The following is a 22,822-nucleotide window of genomic DNA, read 5'->3' on the forward strand; positions in this document are numbered from 1 at the left end:
AGGTCAGAGAGATTTAATGCTAACGCCTGTGGGAGCGCAAGCCCGCATTTCTGAAATGCTTTGCTTCAGCGCAGTCTGGAGATATCGAAAGGGTTAAAAGTTGGAAGATTCAAGATTAGATTAAAACAGGATGATTGGATCGAAACAGGCTGCTAGACGATATGGAGCAATTTAGTAATTGAAATGAGTAGCTGGTCATTTATCTGCATGCCAAAGTATTTGTTACTATGTGAATAATAACCTGATTTGTGTATAGTAATTCATGACATTGTCTGTATGTTAACTATTTGAGTGTACCTTTTTTACCATGTGAATAATAATCTGATGACATCGGCTGAATGTTACGTATTCGAGTGTACCTTTGTTACTATGATCTGGTTTGTGTATAATTCAGAAAGCAGTTAGTCGTGATTTCAGGACAATGCCATTTTGATTCTACATCATCTGCATGTTAATTGTCTAAATGTACTATACAAAGTTCAAAGGCTTTTTTGGTATAAAGATGAGAGTTTGACAGTAGACATTAGACACTGGACATTCAGAAGGTGTCTGCCTCACAAGCAGCCATTGGAAATTGGAGCAAGCAAAAAGTTGGCTTGTGAAGTGTTTGTGTCTCAGTAGCTTTCATACTTGGTTTGTATTGTATGAATGTCTGAATAAAAGACCTGATCCTGCCATTTACTACAACTGAATGTGTGTAATTCGACAGTTAAAACAATGACGCGAAAAGAGCAAGAAAGCTGTAAAACGCCCATTTCAGATCATTCATCGTAACGCCCAATGTTAAAAATGGAGACGAGGGGCTTTGAAAATGGGTGACAAGCAGGCGATCTGAAAACCCATTTTTACCACCCACGATGGAAATAACGCCCATTTTTGGGTGATCTGCACAAAAGTGTAAAATCTAGCCCTATAAGCTTCTTCCTTTGATCTAATACTATCTTTAACTTCTCTTGTTAGCCACGGTTGGACCACTTTTCCTGTGGAGTTTTTGTGCCTTAAAGGAATGCATATTTGCTGTAAATAATGTATTAATTCTTTAAATGGTAGCCATTGCTCGTCTACCATCATACCTTTTAATATAGTTTCCCAATCTTCCTTAGCCAACTCGCCCCTTATAACCAAGTAGTTTGCTTTGTTTAGATTTAAGACCCTAGTTTCGGATTCAACTAAATCACTTTCAAACATAATGTAAAATTCTATCATATTATGGTCACTCTTCCCGAAGGACCCCTTTACTACAAGGTTATTAATTAACCCTTTCTCATTGCACAATACTAGATCTAAAATAATCTGCTCCCTAGTTGGTTTCTCAATATACTGATTTAGAAAACTATATTGTATACATTCCTTGAATTCGTCCTCCACATTATTACTGCAAATTTGGTTTGCCCAGTCTATATGTAGATGAAAGTCCCCCATGATTACTCTATTAACCTTGTTACATGCACCTCTAATTTCCTGATTTATACTCTGCCCAACATAACAACTACTGTTTAGGGGCCTATAAACAAATCCCACCAATAGTTTTTGTCCCTTGCTGTTTCTTAGCTCCACCCAAACTGATTCTACTTCTTGATTTTCAGAGCTAAGATCCTTTCTCGCTACCATCTTTATCACATCCTGAATTATCAGGGCTTCCCCTCTTCTTTTTCCAATTTGCCTATTTCTTCTAAAAGTTAAGTTTCCTGGGGCCCGAACTTGCTCAAAGCTAAGGCCTGCCCAAGTGCCGCCCAAAGGACCGCCGAGAGACCTGGCGGTACTTTGCCAGGGAGATTCCTCTAAAAGATATGCCAGTACCACCCGACAGCAAAAACCGACTTATGCCGTGAATCTAGGTGGCAGTAGGCGGGAGCTCCCAATCTCAGCGGCAAATGCAATCCTCGCCAAAGTGCCGCTGAGGATCGAGTCAGGCCCAGGGAGGGGGAACAGCTAAAAATTAAAAAAAAATAAAAGGAAAACCTTCAGGGGACCCCATCCACATAAATGCTGGAAAAAAAAGAAGAAAAGTTCACTTACCTTTTTTTGCAGGTCTTCTTATTTACCTTTGGGGTTAGGCCTGCCTTCCCGCAGTGGTCCTTCCCCCTGCTGCCACCGACTCCCGCCCGGAGGAATCTGCCAGCTCGGTGAGCGGGAGGTCACTTACGCAACTTGCACGCTAACGGCTATCAGCGGGCGGTTCCCAGCGGTACTCCCCTCCCACCAGCGGCAGACCGAGAGGAATCTATCACCTCGGGGAGACCGACCAAAAAACTCGGCGGCAGTTGGCGGTAGCGTAGTGGTAAGGCCACCAAGTTTGGGCCCCTGGAATATTTAGTTCCCAACCTTGGTTACTTTGCAACCACGTCTCCATAATGGCTTTCAGATCAAACCTATTAATTTCTATCTGGGCTACTAATTCATCTATTTTGTTGCGCATGCTTCACGCATTCAGATATAGTGCTATCACCTTAGACACTGATGCCCTATTATCTTTGTTACTCTCTCTGTCGCTTCCTGACCCATTCTCTTTATATTTACCCAAAATTCTGCTCTGCTCTAGAGCCTTAACATTTTTCTTGCTGCTTTTAAATTTACTCTTTCCTGAATCCTCACAACATCCTTCATTAGTTTAAAGCCCTGTCTAGTGCCCTAGTTATTCGATTCGCCAGGACACTGGTTCCAGCCTGGTGGTGCCCGTCCCAACGGAACAGCTCCCCCTTTTTCCAGTGCTGGTGCCAGTGCCTCACGAAGCAAAACTCCTGCCACCCACACCACTCTTTGAAACATAGAAACATAGAAAATAGATGTAGGAGCAGGCCATTCAGCCCTTCGAGCCTGCACCACCATTCAATATGATCATGGCTGATCATGCAACTTCAGTACCCCATTCCTGCCTTCTCTCCATACCCCCTGATCCCTTTAGCCGTAAGGGCCACATCTAACTCCCTTTTGAATATATCCAACGAACTGGACTCAACAACTTTCTGTAGTAGAGAATTCCATAGGATCAAAATTCTCTCCTCAACTTGGTCCTAGATGGCTTACCCCTTATCCTTAGACTGTGACCCCTAGTTCTGGACTGCCCCAACATCGGGAACATTCTTCCTACATCTAACCTGTCCAGTCCCGTCAGAATTTTGTATGTTTCTATGAGATCCCCTCTCATTCTTCTAAATTCCAGTGAATGTAAGCCTAGTCGATCCAGTCTTTCTTCATATGTCAGTCCTGCCATCCCGGGAATCAGTCTGGTGAATCTTCGCTGCACTCCCTCAATAGCAAGAATGTCCTTCCACAGATTAGGAGACCAAAACTTTACACAATACTCAAAGTGTGGTCTCACCAAGGCCCTGTACAACTGCAGCAAGACCTCCCTGCTCCTACACTCAAATCCTCTCGCTATGAAGGCCAACGTGCCATTTGCTTTCTTTACTGCCTACTGACTGATGTACCATGACAACCAGGTCTCGTTGCACCTCCCCCTTTACTAATCTGTCACCATTCAGATAATTGCCTTCCTGTTTTTGCCACTAAAGTGGATAACCTCAACCTTATCCACATTATTCTGCATCTGCCATGCATTTGCCCACTCACCTAACCTGTCCAAGTCACCCTGCAACCTCTTAGCATCCACCTTACAGCTCACACTGCCACCCAGCTTAGTGTCAGCTGCAAACTTGGAGATATTACATTCAATTCCTTCGTCTAAATCATTAATATATATTGTAAATAGCTAGGGTCCCAGCACTGAACCTTGCGGTACCCCATTAGTCAGTGCCTGTCATTCTGAAAAGAACCCGTTTATTCCCACTCTTTGCATCCTGTCTGCCAAATAGTTCTCTATCCATGTCAATACATTACCCCCAATCCCATGTGCCTTAATTTTTCACACTAATCTCTTGTGTGGGACCTTGTCAAAAGCCTTTTGAAAGTCCAAATACACCACATCCACTGATTCTCCATTACCCACTCTACTAGTTATCCTCCTCAAAAAATTCTAGAAGATATATAAAACGGAAGAGAGTGACTAAAGTAAATGTTGGTCCCTTAGAAGATCAGAAGGGGGATTTAATAATGGGAAATGTGGAAATGGCTGAGACCTTAAACAATTATTTTGCTTCGGTTTTCACAGTGGAAGACACAAAAACCATGCCAAAAATTGCTGGTCACGGGAATGTGAGATTAGAGGACCTTGAGACAATCACTATCACTAGAGAGGTAGGCTGGACAGGCTAATGGGACTCAAGGTAGACAAGTCCCCTGGTCCTGATGAAATGCATCCCCCAGGGTATTAAAAGAGATGGCGGAAGTTATAGCAGATGCATTCGTTATAATCTACCAAAATGTTCTGGACTCTGGGGAGGTACCAGCGGATTGGAAAGCAGCTAATGTAACGCCTCTGTTTAATAAAAGGGGGCAGACAAAAGGCAGGTAACTATAGGGCGGTTAGTTTAACATCTGTAATGGGGAAAATGCTTGAAGCTATCATTAAGGAAGAAATAGCGGGACATCTAGATAGGAATAGTGCAATCAAGCAGACGCAACATGGATTCATGAAGGGGAAATTATGTTTAACTAATTTACTGGAATTCTTTGAGGATATAACGAGCATGGTGGATAGCGGTGTACCGATGGATGTGGTGTATTTAGATTTCCAAAAAGCATTCAATAAGGTGCCACACAAAAGGTTATTGCAGAAGATAAAGGTACGGGGAGTCAGAGGAAATGTATTAGCATGGATCGAGAATTGGCTGGCTAACAGAAAGCAGAGAGTCGGGATAAATAGGTCCGTTTCGTGTTGGAAATCGGTGGTTAGTGGTGTGCCACAGGGATCGGTGCTGGGATCACAACTGTTTACAATATACATAGATGACCTGGAAGAGGGGACAGAGTGTAGTGTAACAACATTTGCAGATGACACAAAGATTAGTGGGAAAGCGGGTTGTGTAGAGGACACAGAGAGGCTGCAAAGAGATTTAGATAGGTTAAGCGAATGGGCTAAGGTTTGGCAGATGGAATATAATGTCGGAAAATGTGAGGTCATCCAACTTGGAAAAAAAAACAGTAAAAGGGAATATTATTTGAATGGGGAGAAATTACAACAGGCTGCGGTGCAGAGGGACCTGGGGGTCCTTGTGCATGAATCCCAAAACGTTAGTTTGCAGGTGCAGCAGGTAATCAGGAAGGCGAATGGAGGAATGTTGGCCTTCATTGCGAGAGGGATGGAGTCCAAAAGCAGGGAGGTCCTGCTGCAACTTTACAGGGTATTGGTGAGGCCGCACCTGGAGTACCGAGGGCAGTTTTGGTCACCTTACTTAAGGAAGGATATACTAGCCTTGGAGGGGGTACAGAGACGACTCACTAGGCTGCTTCCGGAGATGAGGGGGTTACCTTATGATGATAGATTGAGTAGACTGGGTCTTTACTCATTGGAGTTCAGAAGGATGAGGGGTGATCTTATAGAAACATTTAAAATAATGAAAGGGATAGACAAGATAGAGGCAGAGAGGTTGTTTCCACTGGTCGGGGAGACTAGAACTAGGGGGCACAGCCTCAAAATACGGGGGAGCCAATTTAAAACCGAGTTGAGAAGGAATTTCTTCTCCCAGAGGGTTGTGAATCTGTGGAATTCTCTGCCTAAGGAAGCAGTTGAGGCTAGCTCATTGAATGTATTCCAATCACAGATAGATAGATTTTTAACCAATAAGGGAATTAAGGGTTATGGGGAGCGGGCGGGTAATTGGAGCTGAGTTCACGGCCAGATCGACCATGATCTTTTTGAATGGCAGAGCAGGCTCGAGGGGCTAGATGGCCTACTCCTGTTCCTAATTCTTATGTTCTTATGTTCTTATGTTCGGCATGATTTCCTGTTCATAAATTCATGCTGACTTGGACTGTTCCTGTCATTGCTTTCCAAATGCACTGCTATTACATCTTTAATAACTGATTTCAGCATTTTCCCCACTACCGATGTCAGGCTAACCGGTCTATAATTCCCTGTTTTCTTTCTCCCTCCCTTTTTAAAAAGTGGGGTGACATTAGCTACCCTCCAATCTATAGGAACTGATCTCGAGTCCATGGAATGTTGGAAAATGATCACCAATGCATCTACTATTTTTAGGGCCACTTCCTTAAGTACTCTGGGATGCAGATTATCAGGTCCTGGGGATTTATCGACCTTCAATCCCATCAATTTCCCTAACACAATTTCCTGACTAATAAGGATTAACTTCAGTTCCTCCTTCTCGCTAGACCCTCCGTCCCCTATTATTTTCGGGCGGTTATTCGTGTCTTCCTTAGTGAAGACAGAACCAAAGTATGTGTTCAATTGGTCTGCCATTTCCTTGTTCCCCATTATGAATTCACCTGATTCTGACTGCAAGGGACCTACATTGAGCCATGCATTTAATCTTCTAATCTGCTTATCCGTATGCTAATTGGCACATGGCTCAGGTAACAATCCAGAGATTATTACCTTGGAGGTTCTGCTATTTAATTTGGACCCCAGCTCCTCAAACTCTCTCAGCAGAACCTCATTTCTAGTTCTACCTGTGTCATTGGTTCCTACATGGACTACGACAACTCGATCCTCCCTTTCCCACTCAAAGTTCTTTTCCAGCCACGAGGAGATGTCTTTAACCCTGGCAGGCAACACAACCTTCGGAACTCCCGGTCGCGGCTGCAGAGAACAGTATCTATCCCTCTGACTATAGTGTCCCCTGCCACAACTACATTGCTTTTCACTCCCCCCACTTGAATGGCCTCCTGCACCATGGTAAGAGGAGGAGGAGGAGAGAGAGTGAAGAGCACCAGTTCCAATTGTCACAGGGTGGGGGAGTAGAGAGCACCAGTTCTAACTGTCACAGGAGAGTAGAGAACACCAGTTCTAACTGTCGCAGGATGGGAGAGTGGAAAGCACCAGTTGTTGTTTGTTCATTGCAGAGTCTGCAGCGTGGGACCTTTGGACATGGGTGCACTGCACAGCCCAGTGTGCTCCACTTCCTTCCGGGAAGGCCAAACCAAATTTTTTTGAGAGGGAGGAAACTTTAGCACCTATTACTAAATTTCCCGTCTTCACAAATGTTACCGCCCTCAAACGGGGTGATAATGAATTGTTCCCCCACAATCTATGATAGATTTTGGCTATTTTTTTTCCCTTTTTCTCATTGCTGGGATGTGGGTGTTACTGGCAAAGCCAGCATTTCCTGTCCATCCTTAATTGCCTTTGAGAAGGTGGTGGTGAGCTGCCTTCTTGGACCACCGCAGTCCATGCGGTAAGGTACTCGCACAGTGTTGTTAAGTAGGGAGTTCCAGGATTTTGGCCCAGTGGCAATGAAGGAATGGCAATATATTTCCAAGTCAGGATGGTGTGTGATTTGGAGGTGGTGGTGTTCCCATGCGCACTTGCTTCTCTTGCCCTTCTAGGTGGTAGAGGTGGTGGATTTGGGCAGCTATACATCTCAAACAACTTCTTTGGTAATTAGCATTCAGAAAAAGAAATGGGAAGAGACTGTAAAAGTAAGGTTTTTGGGAGTTCTTTGAAAGCACAGAGAGAAGTTGCAAGGCAGAGGGATTGAGAGAAGGACAGGGGTATAGTGCCTGAAAGAATGGTTGCCTATGATAGAATTAAGAATAAACCGTAATAGAAACATCGAAAATATGTGCAGGAGTAGGCCATTCGGCCCTTCGAGCCTACACCACCATTCAATATGATCATGGCTGATCATGCACTTCAGTACCCCATTCCTGCTTTCCCTCCATATCCCTTGATCCTTTTAGCTGTAAGGGTCACATCTACCTCCCTTTTGAATATATCTAACGAACTGGCCTCAACAACTTTCTGTGGTAGAGAATTCCACAGGTTCACAATTCTGAGTGAAGCAGTTTCTCCTCATCTCGGTCCTAAATGGCTTACCCCTTATCCTTAGACAGTGGCCCCTGGTTTTGGACTTCCCCAACATCGGGAACATTCTTCCTGCATCTAATCTGTCCAATTCCATCAGAATTTTATATGTTTCTATGAGATCCCCTCTCATTCTTCTAAATTGCAGTGAATATAAGCCTAGTCGATCCAGTCTTTCTTCATATGTCAGTCCTGCCATCCCTGGAATCAGTCTGGTGAACCTTTGCTGCACTCCCCCAATAACAAGAATGTCCTTCCTCAGATTAGGAGACCAAAACTGTACACAATATTCAAGGTGTGGCCTCATCAAGGCCCTGTACAATTGCAGTAGGACCTCCCTGCTCCTATACTCAAATCTTCTCGCTATGAAGGCCAACATGCCATTTGCTTTCTTAACCGCCTGCTGTACCTGCATGCCAATCTTCAATGACTGATGTACCATGACACCCAGGTCTCGTTGCACCTCCCCTTTTCCTAATCTGTCACCATTCAGATAATATTCTGCCTTCCTGTTTTTGCCACCAAAGTGGATAACCTCACATTTATCTACATTATACTGCATCTGCCATAAATTTGCTCACTCACCTAACCTGTCCAAGTCACCCTACAGCCTCTTAGCATCCTCCTCACAACTCACACTGCCATCCAGCTTCATGTCATCTGCAAACTTGAAGATATTACATTCAATTCCTTCGTCTAAATCATTAATGTATATTGTAAATAGCTGGGATCCCAGCACTGAACCTTGCGGTACCTCACTAGTCATTGTCTGCCATTCTGAAAAGGACCCGTTTATTCCTACTCTTTGCTTCCTGTCTGCCAACTAGTTCTCTATCCACGTCAATACATTACCCCCAATACCATGTGCTTTAATTTTGCATACTAATCTCTTGTGTGGGACCTTGTCAAAAGCCCTTTGAAAGTCCAAATACACCACATCTACTGGTTCTCCCTTGTCCACTCTACTAGTTACATCCTCAAAAAATTCTAGATTTGTCAAGCATGATTTCCCTTTCATAAATTCATGCTGACTTGGATCGATTCTGTCACTGCTTTCCAAATGCGCTGCTATTACATCTTTAATAATTGATACCAACATTTTCCCCACTACCGATATCAGGCTAACCGGTCCATGATTCCCTGTTTTCTCTCTCCCTCCTTTTTTAAAAAGTGGGGTTACATTAGCTACCCTCCAATTCATAGGAACTGATCCAGAGGCCATAAAATGTTGGAAAATGACTACCAATGCATCCACTATTTCTAGGGCCACTTCCTTAAGTACTCTGGGATGCAGATTATCAGGTCCTGGGGATTTATCGGCCTTCAATCCCATCAATTTCCCTAACACAATTTCCTGACTAATAAGGATTTACTTTAGTTCCTCCTTCTCGCTCGACCCTCCGGGAGGTTATTCGTGTCTTCCTTAGTGAAGACAGAACCAAAGTATGTGTTCAATTGGTCTGCCATTTCCTTGTTCCCCATTATGAATTCACCTGATTCTGACTGCAAGGGACCTACATTAGTCTTCACTAATTTTTTTCTCTTCACATATCTATAGAAGCTTTTGCAGTCAGTTTTTATGTTCCCTGCAAGCTTACTCTCGTACTCTATTTTCCCCCTCCTAATTAAGCCCTTAGTCCTCCTCTGCTGGATTCTAAATTTCTCCCAGTCCTCAGGTTTGCTGCTTTTTCTGGCCAATTTATATGCCTCTTCCTTGGATTTAATTTCCCTTGTTAGCCACGGTTGAGCCACCTTCTCCTTTTTATTGTTACGCCAGACAGGGATGTACAATTGTTGTAGTTCATCCATGTGATCTTTAAATGTCTGCCATTGCCTATCCACCGTCAGCCCTTTAAGTATCATTCTCCAGTCTATCCTAGCCAATTCATGTCTCATACCATCGAAGTTACATTTCTGTAAGTTCAGGACCCTAGTCTCTGAGTTAACTGTGTCATTCTCCATTTTAATGAAGAATTCTACCATATTATGGTCACTCTTCCCTAAGTGGCCTCGCACGACCAGATTGCCAACTAATCCTCTCTCATTACACAAGACCCAGTCTAGGATTGCCTGCTCTCTGGGTGATTCCTCGGCATATTGGTCCAGAAAACTATCCCTTATGCACTCCAGGAAATCCTTCTCCACAGTACTGCTACCAGTTTGGTTAGCCCAATCTATATGTAGATTAAAGTCACCCATGATAATTGCTGTGCCCTTATTGCACGCATCTCTAATTTCCCGTTTGATGCCATCCCCAACCTTACTACTACTGTTTGGTCAGTACACAACTCCCACTAACGTTTTCTGCCCTTTGGTGTTTCGCAGCTCTACCCATATAGATTCCACATCATCGAAGCTGATGTCCTTCCTTACTATTGCTTAAATCTTCTCTTTAACTAGTAACGCTACCCCACCTCCTTTTCCTTCGTGTCTATCCTTCCTGAATATTTAATACCCCTGGATGTTGAGTTCCCAGCCTTGGTTACCCTGGAGCCATGTCTCTGTAATCTCAATTACATCATATCCGTTAACAGCTATCTGCGCAGTTAATTCATCCACCTTATTACGAATGCTCCTCGCATTGAGACTCAAAGCCTTCAGGCTTGTTTTTTTAACACACTGTCCTTTTAGAATTGTTATGTTTAGAATAAATCCACAGAACAGTTGTGACTTTGGCCTCTTTATTTCAGACTCTAGAGTGAGGAAGCAGCATGATGAGTCACCTTTTATACCTGTTTGCCCCAGGGTGCACAGGTGCCCCTTCGGTCTCCCACAGGTGTGCTCCCTGGTGGCAAGTCTTACATTTGGGTATGGTCTCCATACATACATAATAAGAATTATGTTGTAATGTGGCCCTTTTTATTTTTGCACTTGATTTCTCTGGCCTAATAGAAGAGAAGAGCAGCTCATTAAGGTAGGGTGGGGCGAGACGAAAGAGATATTTAAAGAGGAGGACAACGATCATAAAGTCAATTTGCTTCAGTATGGGAGGTCAGTGGTGTTATGTATTATAACCCCTTGCAACCTGTATTATACTACCATCCCTTGTGAGCATGGTATATAAGTAGGCCACCCACGAGGTACCTGCACTCTGGAGTCACATTAGAGGAGCCAAGGTCACACTTGCTCATTGTACACAGTACTCAGTTTCATCCTTTATTATGAATGCATCAATTGACGACGAGGTAATGAATAACCGCGCGAAAATGCAAGGAACAGTTGGTATCCTGGAGAAGTTCTCAGAAGGGGATGATTGGGAGGCCTTCATGGAGAGACTTGACCAATACTTTGTGGCCAACAAGCTGGAAGGGAACAAGTACGCTGCCAAAGGACGATCCTCCTAACTGTCTGTGGGGCAACAACTTATGGCATCATGAAGAATCTCCTAGCTCCGGTAAAACCAACAGCTAAATCCTAAGAAGAATTGTGTACACTGGTCCGGGAACACCTAAATCCTAAGGAAAGCATTTTTATGGCGAGATATCGGTTCTACGCATGTCAACGGTCGGAGGCCCAGGAAGTGGCGAGCTATGTCGCCGAACTAAGGCGCGTCGCAGGACATTGCGAATTTGAGGGATTCCTAGAACAAATGTGATATGTATGCTTATCACTGTAATGATCACACATGGCCCATTGCTGGAGCTGATCACCTTGTGACCTTTAGGTTTAATGTAAACTCCAAAAGTGAAATCTGCAGGGAGAGCCTGCTTTATATAGGGAGGCAACACGAGGTGCAGTAAAGTGCGCCTTCCAGGCTTTCCCCATCTGTTGGCTGCTACATGTAATTACATGGTACAATGCATGGTACAGAGCATGGCTGCAAATACATCACAAAATGCTTAGAGACTTTTTGTACTGGGCATTGGCCATGAAGTAATCCTTCGCAAACTGTTGACTGTTGAAACTCCGAATCTAAACAAAGCGATAACAATAGCCCAAGCATTTATGTCCACCAGCGACAACACCAAACAGATCTCACAGCGTAAAGAAGTTTCGACCAGTACTGTGCACAAAGTAACGTCGTTTTCGAGCAGGAATATACATGGCAGAATGTACACACGGGCTGCTGCTGTTCGACCTCAGATGACCCAGAGTCCGCCATCAATCATTAATGAGAGGCAGTTAACACCTTGTTGGCGCTGTGGAGGTGATCATCGGCCCCATCAATGCTGCTTTAAGTACTATGCATGCAACGGTTGTGGAACAATAGGACATCTCCAGCAAACATGCAGGCGACCGCAAACACTGCAAACCACCACGTTGCAGAGGAAGATAGATCCACTGTGGATCAGGCTGAATTGGAGACTCGTACCAGGGAGGCAGAAGTATACGGGGTACACACATTCACCACAAAATGTCCACCAGTAATGTTGAAAGTTGAACTGAACGGAATTCCAGTATCTATAGAACTGGACACGGGTGCGAGTCAGTCCATAATGAGTAAAGGCCTTCGACGGGCTGTGGGGCAACAAGGCACACAGGCCCAAGCTCAGCCCCATTCACACCAAACTAAGGACTTTCACCAAGGAACTAATCCCTGTAATTGGCAGTGCAGAAATCAAAGTCTCCTATGATGGAGCAGGTCATGAACTCCCGCTGTAGATTGTGCCAGGGGATGGCCCCACATTGTTTGGCATATGCTGGCTGGGAAAAATCCGCTGGAACTGGGACAACAACAGAGCGCTTTCGTCTGTCAACGATGTCTCATGTGCCCAGGCTCTGAGCAGGTTTCCATCATTGTTCGAGCCAGGCATTGGAAGCTTCTCGGGGGTGAAAGTGCAGATCCATTTGGTTCCCGGTCCGCGGCCCATCCACCACAAGGCATGTGCGGTACCATACATGATGCGTGATAAAGTGGAAATTGAGCTGAGCTGCAGCGAGAAGGCATTATCACGCCGATGGAATTCAATGAGTGGGCCAGTCCGATTGTCCCAGTACTTAAAGAGGATGGCACAGTCAGAATTTGTGGGGACTATAAAATAACGATTAACCGTTTTTCGCTACAGGACCAGTACCCCGCTACCCAAGGCAGACGATCTATTTGTGACCCTGGCTGGAGGGAAGACGTTCACCAAGCTGGACCTGACCTCGGCCTACATAATGCAGAAGCTGGAGGAGTCTTCGAAAGGCCTCATCTGCATCAACACGCATAAAGGTCTGTTCATCTATAACATATGCCCGTTCGGGATTCGGTCGGCCGCGGCAATCTTCCAATGGAACATGGAGAGCCAGCTAAAGTCGGTTCCTCGCACCATGGTTTTCCAGGACGACATACTGGTTACAGGTCAGGACACCATTGAGCACTTGAAAATTCTGGAAGAGGTTCTTAGTCGGTTGGATCACGTGGGACTCAGGTTGAAACGCTCGAAGTGTATTTTCATGGCGCAGAAGGTCGAGTTCTTGGGAAGAAGAATCACAGCAGACGGCATCAGACCCATCGATGCCAAGATGAAGGCCATCAAGAACGCGTCGAGACCACAGAACGTGATGGAGCTGCGGTCGTTCCTGAGACTCCTTAACTATTTCGGTAATTTCCTACCTGGGTTAAGCACCTCGCTAGAACTCCTGCATGCGCTACTGCACAAGGGAGACAACTGGGTATAGGGGAATTCTCAAGAGGCTGCCTTTAAGAAAACCAGGAAACTGTTGTGTTCTTACAAACTGCTTGTCCTGTATAACTTGTGTAAACATTTAGTGCTAGCTTGCGATGCATCGTCATATGGGGTCGGGTGTGTGTTACAACAGGCTAACGAATCGAGGATTTTGCAACAGGTCGCTTATGCATCCAGGAGTTTGTCCAAGGCCGAAAGGGCCTATGGCATGATTGAAAAAGAAGCTCTGGCATGCGTTTACGGGGTAAAGAAAATGCACCATTACTTATTTGGCTTCAAGTCTGAGCTTGAAACTGACCACAAGCCGCTCATATTGCTGTTCTCTGAGAGCAAAGAGATTAACACCAATGCCTCTGTCCGCATCCAAAGATGGGCGCTCACACTGTCGGCATACAACTATGTAATCCGCCACAGACCGGGCACAGAGAACTGCGCTGATGCTCTCAGTCAGCTGCCATTGCCCACCACCGGGGTGTAAATGGTACAGCCTGCGGACTTGCTCATGGTAATGGATGCATTCGAAAACTAAAAGTCCCCCGTTACGGCCCGCCAGATCAGGACCTCGACCAGCTAGGATCCTTTACTGTCCTTGGTAAAAAACTGTGTCCTCCATGGTAGTTGGTCCAGCGCCCAGCGGAGATGCAGGAGGCAATTAAGCCGGTCCACAGGCGCAAAGACGAAATGTCCCTGCAGGCGGACTGCCTGTTGTGGGGCAATCGCTTGGTGCTGCCCAAGAAAGGCAGAGATACGTTCATTTGTGAACTGCACAGCACCCACGCAGGCATTGTAATGATGAAAGCCATAGCCAGATCCCATGTGTGGTGGCCCGGCATCGACTCAGATTTAGAGTCATGCATGCGCCAGTGCAACACTTGCTCTCAGCAGAGCAATACACCCAGTGAGGCACCGCTAAGTTTGTGGTCGTGGCCCTCCAAACTGTGGTCGAGGATCCACGTGGACTATGTGGGCCCATTTCTAGGCAAAATGTTCTTGCTTGTCGTGGATGCTTACTCAAAATGGATTGAATGTGCAATGTCTGTAAGCACATCCACGGCCACTATTGAAAGCCTACGAGCCATGTTTGCCACGCATGGCCTGACTGATGTCCTAGTCAGTGACAATAGGCCGTGTTTCACCAGTGCTGAATTCAAAGAATTCATGACCCGCAATGGGATCAAGCATGTCACATCTGCCCCGTTCAAGCCTGCATCTAACAGCCAGGCAGAACGGGCAGTTCAGACCATCAAGCAAAGCTTGAAACGTGTGTCAGATGGCTCCCTGCAAACCTGGCTATCCCGACTGCTGCTCAGCTACTGTACCAGACTCCACTCACTCACCGGGGTTCCCCCAGCCAACCTGGTCATGAAAAGGGCGCTCAAAACAAGGTTCTCTCTTGTCCATCCTGATCTCCTTGATCATGTGGCGAGCAGGCGGCATCAACAAACTGTGTACCATGACCACGCAAATTTGTCACGCGATATTGAGGTCAAGGACCCTGTGTTTGTACTCAGTTATGGACATGGTCCCAAATGGCTCGCTGGCACAGTCATAGCCAAAGAGGGGAGTAGGGTGTTTCAGGTCAAATTGGCCAATGGACTAACGCGCAGAAAACATTTGGTTCAAATCAAATTATGGTTCACCAACAGCTACGAACAACCTGAAGAAGACACCACCACCTTTGACCCTCCAACACACACACACACACACACACACACACACGTGGCAACTGACATCATGGTTGACCACGAAGCCGAACTCACCATCCCCAGCAGCCCAGCAAGGCCGGCTGCCCAGCAGCCCAGTGAAGAACTAACCAACTCACCCACACCCGCATTTGTACCGAGTCGATCGACAAAGGAGCGAAAAGCCCCAGATCGTCTCACCTGGTAAACAAATGTACTACTGACTTTACGGGGGAGTGATGTTATGTGTTTAACCCCTTGCAACCTGTATTATACTACCACCAGAGGGCCTATCTGTTGGAGTCTCAAGGGATCCCAGATTATATGGTATATAAGCAGGCCACCCACGAGGTACCTGCACTTTGGAGTCTCATTAAAGGAGCTAAAGTCACACTTGCTCATTGTACACAGTACTCAGTTTCATCCTTTATTATGAACGCATCAAGTGGAACTTGCCAAAATGGGAACGATAGAGGTGCAGTGCTTTGCATCAGTGAGGAGGGGGTCAAAGCATTCTGAATTAATTGTAGTTTGTGGAAAATGGAGGGAGGAAGAGCATTTAGGAGAGCTTTGTATAAGGTGTGCCTCAAAGTAATAAATCATGGATTATGTTTCTGGGTTGTTCGGTGGTTCTAGTGCCCTTACCAAAAGGGGGCACTTGATTTAAAGTTATGTTTTAAAATAGTTGTTCGGTAAGGGTAACGTCAGCTGATGTTTTACAGGTGCAAGAAAGTTACCCTAATAGTAGAGAGAATAAAGTTGAGCTCAGGATTGAGCAGTTAATCAAGGAAAAACTGGCAGAAAAGAAGGAAAAAGAATAATGAAGATGAAACCCTTTTATTCCTTTGACACTTGCAATTCTGTTGGTTGCATCTGCATCATTCGATGCCATTTTGATATATAGTCACACCAACACATAAATCAACCACAGAAGTTTAAAAACTTACCATTTTATAAAATTACAATTTAATTCATGTGTATTTACATATCAAATGAACAAACACACTATATAAATCTACTAATTAGATGTAGAAGTATTTGCACAAATGTGAGTGACATAATTAGATAATTTTAATGAGAATATATAAAGGAACGTAAAAACAATTTTGCTTAATTGAGCATTCATTTTCTTTGCAGACTATTGAATTAATATAATAAATTCACATTTCAATCATATTATTCAACTTAATCTCTTTTCAAATAATAAATTGACTCACCTTGAATTGCAAACATGCCCTAAAACATCCAATTCCAAGAAAACTCTGACCTCTTTTCTAAAAAAATCTTACTTTTGTTACATTAATCTGATTAGATGTCAGTTTATTTCCAAATCCCCAATGTCCTCTAACATAAAAAAACAACCCAAATGGTTTATTATAATGTCCTCTTGCTCCGTACACGATATCCACTTTATTAATTAGCTTAGCTTCTTTAAATACTTGTATTATCCTGCTTAGCCTTTCTTGCTTAAAGAAGAATGACTAAGCTCTTTTCAATCTATCCAAGCTAACAATTGATCCTTGTTGCTATTCCATAAACTTGCTCGATACTGTTGACATGGAGCTCAAATATTCCAAGTGTTAGCTAATTCTAGCCAATTAATTTATTGGGCTGAATTCTCCTCCCGTTGGCTGGTTAGTGACGGAGTAGGAATACCAATCACCTAGCTGAACTGCCACTAACCTATTGCAATTTCCTCCGGGACCCTCATTTACTATCAGGTGGGTTTGGAGCCATCATTCCGCTCTTGACTTACCGCCTTTGTGAGAAAAATAAATTCAAGCTGCTGTATTTAAAATAGTGCAGCAACTTAGAGACTGCTGTCTGCCGGTTCTGGAGAGTGGCAGACAGTTATGGCCAAAATGTCTAAAAGTGTCAGGAGCCAGAAAGCCCCCAGTATCTTGGATGCATCCCTGGAGATCCTTTCACCAGAAGTGAGGGACAGAAGAGCAAAACTGTTGGACATTGAAAGTCCATAAGAGGTTCATTCAAGCTGTATGGAGGAGGTGGCAGAGGCAGTCAATGCAACCTTCACCACTCCAAGAACTGCCACACAGTGCAGGAAGGGGTTCAATAGCCTCATAAGGGTAGCTAGAGTAAGTCTAAGCACTACTGCCAATACACATCTTCTACCACTCATATTGCTTTCACTTTCCTCAATATAGGTCTCTAAAATAAACTTCATGACATGACATACATGCAAAATGCACAAATAATGTACTGAAAAACACAAACTTACCCATAATCTTCTTCACCTCACTTTTCAATTGCTTCCTTCTCTTCCCTCTTCCCTATCTATCTAAACTCAACAACAACTTGCATTTATATAGTAGCAAAATACTGTGGATGCTGGAATCTGAAATTAAAACAGAAAATGTTGGATATACTCAGCAGGTCAGGCTCTATCTGTGGAGAGAGAAACAGAGTTCGTGTTTCAGGTCTGTGACCTTTCAAGTTGGAGATGTAACAGATTTTAACCAAGTGCAGAGGCAGGAAAGGAAGGAGGGGAGGAAAGAATAAAAGGGATGGCAGGCAAGAGTGGCTAAATGCTGCAAATGGGAATGGCAGAATCATCAACAGCAGCCATCAGAAAAAATAGGGGCAAAGGTTATGGTCTGAAATTTTTGATCTCGATGTTGAGTCCAGAGGCTGTAAAGTGCCTAATCGAAAGATGAGGTGCTGTTCCTCAAGCTTGCGTTGAGCTTCATTGGAACAGTGTAAGAGGCCGAGGATAGAGAAGGCAGAGTGGGAGGGAAGCAGAGAATTAAAGTGACAGGCCCGGAAGCTCAGGGTCATCCTTGCAGACTGAACAGAAGTGTTCTGCAAAGCGGTCACCCAATCTGCGTTTGTTCTCTCCAATGTAGAGGAGACCACATCGTGAGCAGCGAATACAGTATATAAATTGCAAGAAGTTCAAGTAAATCGCTGTTTCACCTGGAAAGAGTGTTTGGGGCCCTGGACAATGGGAAGAGAGGAGGTAAAAGGGCAGGTGTTGCATCTCCTGCGCTCGCATGGTGAAGTGCTGTGGGAAGGGGAGTGGCTGTTGGGGGTGACTGAGGAGTGGAACAGGGTGTCACGGAGGGAGCAGTCACTTCAGAATGCTGAAATGGGAGGGGATGGGAAGATGTGATTGATGGTGGGATCACGCTGGAGGTGGCAGAAATGGGGAAGGATGATACATTGAATGTGGAGGCTGGTGGGTGAAAGGTGAATTCAAGGGGAACCCTATCGGGAGGGAGGGGAGATAGGTGAGGGCAGAGGGTGCAGGAAATGGAACGGACATGGTCGAGGGCCCTGTCAACTGCGGTAGAGGGAAATCCTCAGCTGAGGAATAGGGAAGACATATCGGAAGCACTAGTATGGAAGGTGGCATTGTCAGAACAGATGCGGCAGAGACGGAGAAACTGGGAGAATGTAATAGAGTCTTTATAGGAAGCAGGGTGGGAGGAAGTGTAGTCCAGAGGGTTCCCCTTCTGGTGCTGACACAGCGTGTTAGGTGATGAATCTTATTATACAACTATAATATTCTGTAAATATTGCAATAAGTATCCCTTTGTAGAGTCTCTTATACAATATTTTGTACTTATTTAGTATATGAGTTGTATTATTGTGGAATCTACAAATTAAAAATAACATTGGGTCTACTGACACCACTGTGTCAGCCAATGAATTGGAGGCAGGATAGGACTTATGGCAGGTCTTACAGCAAACAGGGCATATTTTATAGCATAGAGAGTCTATTTACTCAGCATACAGAGTCTATTTACTCAGCAAACAGAGTCTATTTACTCAGCAAAAACAGTTTATTTAAACAAAGTCTCTATGAACTACAAAAAACAGAACTCATTACCAAAAGTCTCCTGATAAAAGCAGGATTATTTCTCCAACAAATTAATTAATTCTCCAGTGAAATGCAGTGAGTGGAGAATAATTACATAATACAAATTATAAGGCTGGATTTTCGGCTATTTTGCGCCTAGTTTAGCACCCCAGTGGGACGTTAAATGCTGTTTATGGCTTGCTGCCGGGCGTCCAGAATTTAGTACCCGGCTGGAAGATTCGGCTAATGGTTTAACTTACCGCCCCGCCCTCCGTTTTCAGCATGATTTTGACACCAATTGTCGTGCAAGGCTGCGCAAGTGCCCCGGATGGAACTTTCGGCCTCAACGCATCATTTGACAACCACCCCAAGAAACACCTGAAAAAACCAGGCGGTCCCAGGGTGCAGCAGGTACTACTGGCAGCATATTTAAACGGAGGCTGGAGGAACTTATATCGCAGTTATCTGTGACTGCTATGGTTGCACGCAAAATGCTGCGTGAGGCTCCGAGTTGCAAATGGCATTTTTATGTGCCATGACACTTTGCTTACAAGGTCAGTGAGAGATTTCAATAGAGGCAATACTAGTTCGCCAGCGAATCATGCTGGTTGCTATTGGCAGGCGGCTTCAAGCTAGAAGAAGGGTTCTTGGCCATGTTGGGCACAGATTTAAAGAGGTCGCAGACGTATGGGGAGGAGGCCTTACCCGTCATGGTTTTACAGGGAACATGGCTCATACCTCCACATCTGAGGCGCAGTGTGTTGGAAGGCTGCACTTCTGAAAAGAAGTGCTGACAGAGATATGCCAGCTCCTACAGGCAGACCTAACGCTTACCAGCACCAATAGGACTGCGCTGCCTGTCAAAGTGAAGGTGACTGTGGCATTCTATGCCTCCGGCTCCTTCCAGGCAGCAGCAGGGGACATGTGCAGTATCTCTCAGCACACTGCACATTGCTGCACTCGCCAGGTTACAAGGGCACTGTACGCACACAGAATGGATTTCATAAAGTTCCCAATAAACAGGGACAGCCAAAATAAGAGGGCTCTAGGGTTTGGACGAATTGCAGGCTTCCCCAAGGTTCATGGTGCCATTGACTGCACACACGACGTCTTGCGAGCACCATTACACAATGCAGAGGTCTTCAGAAACCAAAAGGGATACCACTCCCTAAATGTACAGCTGGTCTGTGACCATACGCAACGCTTCCTCACAGTGAATGCCCGCTATCCAGGGATGACACATGATGCTTTCATCTTGCGTGAGAGAAGTGTCTCACAAATGTTTCAGCGACAAAGACAAGGCCAGGGCTGGCTGATTGGGGACAAAGGATACGACCTGGCCACCTGGCTCATGATCCCCCCCTCCGGAACCCCGCCACAGAAGCCAAGCACCTTTATGAGAGCCATGCAGCCACCCGCAAAATCATCGAACAGACAATTGGCGTGCTCAAGCAGCATTTCCGATGCCTGGGCCGCTCTGGAGGCAGCCTTCGATATTCCCCTCAACAGGTGTCCAAATTCATCGTCATGGGCTGCATGCTACACAACTTAGCCATCATGAGGGGCCAGATATTGCCAGTGGGGATTACAGGACCACCTGAGGAGGAGGAGGATGAGGAAGAGGAACCTAGCGAGGAACCCATTGCAGTGAGACCAGAACCACAGGGGAGGCAGCGTGGAGATCTGGTTGCAGCAAGAGCTCTGTGTCGGCAGCTCACCATTTGCTTGAATGGGGAAGGAGGGGTTGCAGCGTTGACTCACTAATCTATGCCACAATACTGGCTAATCTACACTTGATTCTGCAATGAGACGCAAGACACCAAGGGCAAAGGTCAAACAAACATTTTTATAGACATGAATAATGAACAATGTTCCCTCCCCAAAAACCCAAAACTATACAATGGTTAAAGTAAAAGTAAATAAACACAAAACTGCTTCCTGCAGTGAACAAAATGTAAATAAAAAGTAAACTTCCTGCAGCAAGACAATTCAAGATGAGTCAATTGTTATCACACCACTATGTACATTTTTTACAAAGTTACAAACATTCATGAGCACCAACTTGTGCCAGGCCTAATGGCTCTTATCCACACTCTCCCCTCCACTACCCCCCATCGCCACTTCCCTTCAATCCCCTCCCGCGCCTGCTGCTCCTCCTCAGTGCCTACAGCAAGGCTGCCTGAGGGCTGCTTTGTTGGGGGGCCAGACAATGCAGACGCCATCTGAGGACACCCTAGACCAGTTCTTGGCCTGGAAGGCCCGGCTGCGGACTGCTGCGCCTCATCTTCAGTGAGAGCAATCACTGGTGGCTGGGGTGTCAACCGTGTATGGTGCATGGTTGGCGAGTCAGTGGTGGGAGCCTGAATGCTATCATCCTGTGGAAGGACAGCACCCTCCATTTCCTGGGAGCTACTGACTTACCGACGGGGCGGGGCCTCAGCATCCGGAGCACGATGTGTCTTCACAACTTGCTGGTCTGCTTCGGCATCATCCTTCCCCGTTAGGCAATGGGGAATGCAGAGAGTATGGTAGCAGACATCCATTGTATGACTTGACCAAGCTGAAGCATAGCCTGTGCCTGCGATGCGCCCGAGTCTGCGACGTGATCAAGGGCACGCACCACACACTTTGAAACACCACTGTCGCTGCTCGAGGCCACCAGCCTCTGTCTGTGAGCAATGATGGCCTCGCTGGACTCCTGAGTCACACTGTCAATCTGTGATGCTGCCTCCGCAACAGTTGCAGTAAACTTGTCAATGCTCACTGGGATCCGTCCCAATGCATCCATAAACTCACAGTGCATGCTTGTGGTTTCCCTGGACATTTCCACCAAGTCCAGTTCCATGTCTGCCTGTTGTTGAGCAGACCGACTTTGCCAACTCACCCTCCAGAGAGCTGGCCTGCGAGATTCCCCTCTCGCACTGCATTGCTTTAGTGGGGCCCAGGAGCCTCCGATTCCTCACACCCCGGGAAATCCACGTCATCCCCAGGTAGTGAGGCCAGACGGGGCAACTGGTGAGCTCTGAGGTTCAGGCCGAACACTCTCTTCCCCTGCCTCATTGACCCATAGAGGGCTCCCTTGAAGGATGCTGTGCTTGCGGCTGGTCATCTGCAAGTAGAAAATAACAGACGTGTGGTTAGCAGCAGGGGAGGGGGCAGGGTGACATGAGGAAGGTGGCATTGCACATGTTCATTTGAAAGGCCGCCACCACTTTATTATATGTCTTAATATTATCTCTTCAGTCGCTCTATCCATTTACATACCCACACTACCTGAAGTGGACTCAGCATCACCCCCGACAACTGTCCGAGCTGGTATATCTATGAGGGTTGACACCCGTTCCTCGACATCAGTCAGTGGCAATAATTGGGGTGGCCTGTGCGCAGCTGCTCCCTCCTGTTGTGGGAGTGCTTCGACTGCAAAGAGAAAAATAGGAAGGGTTCAGAAAGGGTTTCTTTGCTGTTGTGGTACATATGCCTGCCATAGTACAATAGGCGATATTGTGTGAATGTTCTCGTGGCTACCATTCAATCTGTTTGGATGTTGCATGTGCTTCGTGAGGAACTGTTAGGAGGTTAAAGGGATGTAACATGGGGGCTGCAGGTGATCTTTCTGAAAGGCGTAGCAGCAGTGGGAGTGTATGGTGAGGAAGGATGTAAATGACTGAGTTTATGTGCATGGATCATTCGAAGCCAATGGGTGCAGAAGTAAGCCTTCATCTTTCTTGTGCATTGTGAATGACACAAGACTGTTGAGAGGGACCATATGCATGAAAAACTTCACATAGTGTGTGAGATTAATATGAGAAGTCATGAAGGCATACAT

The 22,822-nt window shown here is 45.6% G+C and overlaps 1 protein-coding gene across 3 annotated transcripts in view; it reads right to left on the reverse strand.

The window, feature by feature from the left end:
* Positions 1 to 22,822, reverse strand: part of LOC139262992 (D(1) dopamine receptor-like) — a 167,081-nt gene that overhangs the window by 135,191 nt on the left and 9,068 nt on the right. The window contains exons 2-3 of one of the 3 annotated variants that reach the window (XM_070878414.1): positions 22,261 to 22,413; positions 21,881 to 22,105 (exon numbers count right to left, since the gene is read on the reverse strand). The exons of 1 other annotated variant lie outside the window; for it this stretch is intronic. The gene's annotated coding sequence lies outside the window, so the exon portion shown is untranslated. Of the gene's footprint in view, positions 1 to 17,415; positions 17,995 to 21,880; positions 22,106 to 22,260; positions 22,414 to 22,822 lie in introns of those variants that run through there. One more of the 3 variants, XM_070878415.1, reaches the window with a different exon arrangement.

The sequence above is a fragment of the Pristiophorus japonicus genome, chromosome 4, assembly GCF_044704955.1.
Source record: "Pristiophorus japonicus isolate sPriJap1 chromosome 4, sPriJap1.hap1, whole genome shotgun sequence".
In the NCBI taxonomy this organism is placed as follows: Eukaryota; Metazoa; Chordata; class Chondrichthyes; family Pristiophoridae; genus Pristiophorus; species Pristiophorus japonicus.